This window comes from Rhinatrema bivittatum, chromosome 6 (genome assembly GCF_901001135.1).
Source record: "Rhinatrema bivittatum chromosome 6, aRhiBiv1.1, whole genome shotgun sequence".
In the NCBI taxonomy this organism is placed as follows: Eukaryota; Metazoa; Chordata; class Amphibia; order Gymnophiona; family Rhinatrematidae; genus Rhinatrema; species Rhinatrema bivittatum.
Genome location: NC_042620.1, coordinates 278680152 through 278685820, shown reverse-complemented (window position 1 = coordinate 278685820; position 5669 = coordinate 278680152). Strand labels below are relative to the sequence as shown.

The following is a 5669-nucleotide window of genomic DNA, read 5'->3' as shown; positions in this document are numbered from 1 at the left end:
ATATAGTTAGACTGATTGCTAAATTCAATTCTACATGTCTATGAGAGGCACTGTGACAGATCAGAAATGAAGAGCAGTAGTCAGCTACATTTTATCCACAGCTGGAGTATGGGATGCAGGTGACACCTGAGTGGGCATTCGTTTCAGAGGCATCACAGATGTGACAAAGATGAGGGTCTCACACACACACACACACACACACCCTGGATTTGCAGCTCTAGCATACACAGTGGAGGTGCTTCTCCCATCTATGCATTAACGAAAAATTGCTTCCTTGCTCAGTTTCCCCCAGTTTCCAAACTAGCTCCAGACACTGGGCTTGACTGCTCTGCACGCTGGGCTGGATTTGCTCTGGATCCTGTAACAGGGTTGCTTTGAATATTAGGCTCAGTTTTCACTGGAAAAAGAGCATAGGTTAACTCTACATTAAGCACAATTTGGTCTGGAATGGGTTTGAATTGATCTGGATATTAGACTAAATTTGCAGTTGTGATAAAACATGGGTTTCACATAGGCAGAAGCAGCTTGAAGAGACAGGATACTTAGGTTATCCGGAAGACCAAGGGAGCTCTAAAAGGAATTCCTGGGGGGGGGTGGGGCAACATTGCCTTAAGGCAGAAAGGAAATGTGAAGAAGAGTTGGTTAGGGGATTCTAAAGTCAGAAGGAAAAGGAAGCACAGGTCTCATGGGAAATGTAGTTTGGAGATCCTTCGCATAGAATTAATTAGAATGAGCTCAGAAAGGCATATTAATAATTGGGAGAAACAGCTGAGGCTAATTAAAGAAAACTGCTGTGTGGAGTCAGTGCATCTTTTAAGGAAGAGAACCAGATGGAGAGCCAAGAGAGAGGGTTCACCTGGACCTTGAATCTGCAAAAGCTACAGTTGGGTAATAGATTCTATATGGTCCTTGGGAATTGGGCTGGCCTACAGCTGATTGCCAAAGTATCTTTCTGTGGTGGTCCTGGTGTCCCAGGACAGGAAATGAAAGGTTTGAGTGTGACATGAACACTGATGCATGGCATAAAGTAGAATGCTCTTAACTGCAAGTGGCTGGCTCTGAGCTGAGGGTTTCAGAGAACTGTCAATAGGTCATGCAGGGCCCAGGGGGTGACCCATGACAGCAATGCACAAAGCACGCCAACCAAATGTATTGCCCATTGGGTTGGAGTGCTCTGCACATTAAGGTTAGGTTGCTCCAGACACTGGGCTTGGCTTTTCCTAGATATTGTGCTTCATTTACTCCAATGGTTACATTTGGGATGCTTTATAGATCTGATGTTGGCTTGCTCTGAATGTTGAATACAGGCTTGTTCTGGACATTGGGCAGCGGTTAATCTCAACATTGGGTATGGGGTTTGCTCTGGACACTAGGCATGAATTTAGTTTGAATATTCAGTTTGGGATAGCTGTGGATCCTGGGTGTGGGTGTCCTCTGGAATTTTGGCACGAGATTGCTCTGGACATTGATCCTGGCTTATTATGTCTATAGCAGTATAAAATGTATACAGAACTGTACAAATAAGGATGAGTGACAATCTTTTCTATGTAGAGCTTACAATCTGGTCAAGACAAACATACAAAATGAATATTGGACATGGGATTTCTCTGAACATAGTGCTACTATATTGCCTCCACCTCTGAGAGAACACCTGCTATGGGGGCCACAAGTCCAGGCACAGATTCAGGTGAGTAGTAGGACGAGGAAGCCCTAGCACACAAGACACAGACCTTGGAATGATGGGAAGAGATCAGCAGCTTTCCATCCATGCTAGGGAACTGTTTTCAGCCCTGTAATAAGAATAGGGTTGCCAACTACTCCAGATTTTCAGAACAAGTTGATCTGGTCTGGTTTTACTGGGGAAGTCAGAACTACACATCCCTGCATTCACTGAGCATTTTAGTAGCCTCCCTCTGGCCTGACTCCATCCTGTTTATATCCTTTTGAAGGTGCGGTCTCCAGAACTGTACACAGTATTCCAAGTGAGGTCTCACCAGGGACCTACGCAGGGGCAATATCACCTCCCTTTTTCTGCTAAGCCATTCCTCTCCCTGTGCAGCCAAGCATCTTTCTGGCTTTTGCTATCACCTTAAAATCATCAAATACAATCACCCCCAGATCCTGTTCTTGTTTTATGCAGAGAAGAAATTCATTCCTTGTACTGTTCTTCTCCTTTGGGTGTTTGCAGCTCAAATGCCTGACTGCATTTCTTAGCATTAAATCTTAGCTGCCAGACTCTACACCATTCCTTGAGCTTCACTAGATGCCGCCTCATGTTTTCCATACCTTCCAGGGTGTCTACCCTGTTGTAGATTTTGATATTTTCTACAAAAAGGTAGATCAGTGTAAAGTAGCGAAGGCCAGGGCTGCTACAGTATGACTACTGTGAAATTCTGTAGGTTGGCAAAGTAAAATTGAAACATGATTAAAAAATAATCTTGAAAGCACATATTTTTAGTTTTATTTCTATTAAAGAAATTGTGTACTAGAGAGGGGAACAGTGCACATTGGAAAAACTTCGCTGGGTAAGGAATGCTTGGAGATGGGAGGCTCGAGGGGGGCCCGGTGCTACAGCTGGAGGAAAAGTGGCTAGTGAGTGTCAATCCTGCTGGCCCCTTTTGGGACCTGGAGCCTTCTAAAGCAACTTCATCTGTTTCTTGGAATCCTAGGACACAGTCAGATGGGAGACCGGTGCCCAGCCCTGCCACTCCCACCCTGGAATACAAAAAAAAAAAGTCAATAAAGCAGATCATTTCCTGAATCAGAGGACGCAGTAAATGAAGGAAGACTTTCATTAGTGCACATGTGTAAAATCACATTATTTTTGTAGTGAGTGCTGGATTGATAAGGAGAGATCTCCACACCCAGCATAGCTCTGCATCCTGGAAACAGACCACATGCTATTTACTCAGTGCTTTCAGGTTGCTCCCTGTGAAACCTCCTGCCGTCTCTCATCAGGGAGTCATCAAGCTCAAGCTCTCTCATTACTCCTTCGCATGCAGCTTTCATCAGAAAGCTTTCATGTGGCCTCTCTCCTTTGTGTTCAGCTGATATCTTTTTAGAATGTTTTATGAAATAAAAATGCACTCATGTTTTAGGTTTTGTCACAGGCAGGACTAGTGGGCACAGACAAAAGGAAAACAGAAGTGCAGGAGCTGTCAGCAGAGAGAGAAAATAAACAGGGCTGGTGGAAAGCCCAAAGCCCTCTCAGCCGAAAAAGAGGATCAGGTGTTGTTGATTTGGGGGGAGGGGAGTGGAAGGGGTGATGGAGGGTGGAGAGAAGAGAGAACATGGAGTAGGGCATGCACCACCACTTCACACCAAATCTCCCCACACCCTCCTCCACCTCTGCCTCCGCACACTACCCATACATCTGTCACCCAGCCACCCCACCTAGATACAACCCCCCCCCTCTACACTACACCCATCCCCCACCCCAACACAAGACATACACACAACCATACTCAATTACTCACGCCCTACCTGTCACAAACACCATAGAGCATCTACGAGTCTCTCACACAAACACACACACACACACAGAACTTCTGTAACACACGCATTCAGGTCACGGAGTCATAAAGCGGGCTCTTTGAAGCTGCTGTGCAATTCTGGACTTCTTGAAATATGGGGACAAAACTGGCACAGCTTGCCTTTCAGGTGGTCTGAAACACATCACTGATCAAGTCCTTCATCTCCATTAGCCCTGTATGTGACTGAACACCCTTGCTACCATTTCCTTTGCAGCTATCACAGCGAGTCCTTCAGCTGTGACGTTTGAGGAAGTCTGACAGCTCCTTACAACTGGAGAGCTGGGAAAACAGGTGACAGCATGAGCTCCTCGTGAAGACCTTTTCATGAAACATTACTAAAACACAAGAAGGACTTGGCATTGTCTACTCATGTCGTCTAACATTAAGGCTTTTCTGTACTATATCCTTCCATTCTAATTGTCGTATAACTTTCCAAGACTTGCCTGCTTATCTTCTGCTATATACTGATATTTCAGACCTCAGGCCTCTGCTAGTGCATGGAAATGCTTAAGTCACTCACACGGGTCTATGAAAGTCTGAGGTGTGCAAGCATTTCAGCACAGGACCACAATGCCACAGGACAAAGCACCACATCCCCTCAGCTAACCCTGAATATCTCTTCTGCATTCTTTGAAAAACCTCCACATAATTGCATGTACACAGCTGATGAATTCTACAGATTTGAAGTCATTGTATATGTGTGAATAGCACCACCCTGTCCTGGGCACTGAAGGCATGAAATAACCAATAAATATGTGTAGGCTTATTTGTACAGTGAATAAGAAAAGGAACAGTACATTTCACATAAAAATGAACTCTGCCATGTTTAATGCAGATTCCTTGGTAATGCAACTGTAGACTCTAGAGTGACGGCATGTTTTGGTAAAAACCAGAATGAGCGACCCAGCCCCATGGCTGTACACTGTGACACATCAGATTTGAGCTGTAGCCTGCTGCCCACTAGGGCTAGCTAGGGGTTGAGCAGGCTGCAAGGGCAACTCCCTCAATCCCAGGGAGGGAGGAGAGATGGCTGCCACTGTGGGGAGACAGCCTGTGCCAGCCATTAAGTGTGGCACTGAGGGCCTGATTTGGAGGAGACTCCTCCTTGCCCTTGGGACTAGTAAGGCCTCTGGGGTTGTACAGGCATGCTGTCTGGGTAGGGGTTTTTAATGAGGGAAACATCTCAGAGTGGGTGCTTGTATGTGAGCGTGAGTGTGTGCGAGACGGTGCATATTCCTTAGAAAGGGGGAGGTGAAATGCACTAGAGCTGAGGTTTTTCCTCCGTGCATGCAGGGGACCCTGCGCTGCCTTCATACGGAGGAGCCCTTTCTCAGCCATTACACATCAGAGAAAGAAGATGCCTGCCACTGCACAGCAACTCTTGGGCATTACATGCTAACTGGAACGTGCTCTCCAGCTTCCCCATCCTTACAGCAGCTTTGGCAATTTAAAATGGGGAAGTGAATAAAGTGGATCAGTAATAGTCCATGTCCAGAGCCAGGAAAGAGAGGAAGGCTCCACTCCCACCTATGCCCCTTCCTGAAGCTCTTCAGCAAAGCACATAAAGATGAGGAGGGGGGGGGGAGGTTTATGTTAAAAATAGCCCCTTCCCTCCACTAATCTCGCAACTCACATTCTGCTTTGGTGTAGAATGCTTAGGACACTGCCCCTGAAGTGGCTGCCTGTTCAGTAGTAAAATGCTTCTTTATCTTCATAGGGATATGATCTGAGAAGACATGCCATATTGCCCTTTCCTTCTGTAAGACAGTTGCTCTCTTTTTGCAGAGGATAGGATATTCTGCTGTGAGTTGGAGATTTGCCGCAATACAGGCATGCAGGAGTCCAGTGGGACCTCTAGTTATACACGATGTTCAATACGTCTAGAACTGAAATTGTTAAAATTAGACTAGATTCCCAAACACAAGACAAAATTAGGAGTTTCACATTCAGATGGTCACCTGGGAGTTCAGATTCACTTCCACCCCTTTCAAAAGCAGTATAACAGGCTCTAATGGTATGGAGTGGTGGGGTATCTGCCTCTGAATTGTAACATATCTAGTAGAGAATGTATAGGATGAGGGAAAATGCCAAGAACAGCATTGCAAGCTCTGTTCTACATTAAGGGGATGAGTGGTT

The 5669-nt window shown here is 45.7% G+C and overlaps 1 long non-coding RNA gene across 1 annotated transcript; it reads left to right on the top strand.

Annotated features, from left to right (window-relative positions):
• Positions 1-799: 799 nt before the first annotated feature.
• Positions 800-4287, top strand: LOC115093293. The gene is made up of 3 exons (XR_003857269.1): positions 800-888; positions 1552-1687; positions 3748-4287. It is a non-coding gene; the product is annotated as an uncharacterized LOC115093293 (long non-coding RNA).
• The last annotated feature ends 1382 nt before the right edge of the window (positions 4288-5669 follow it).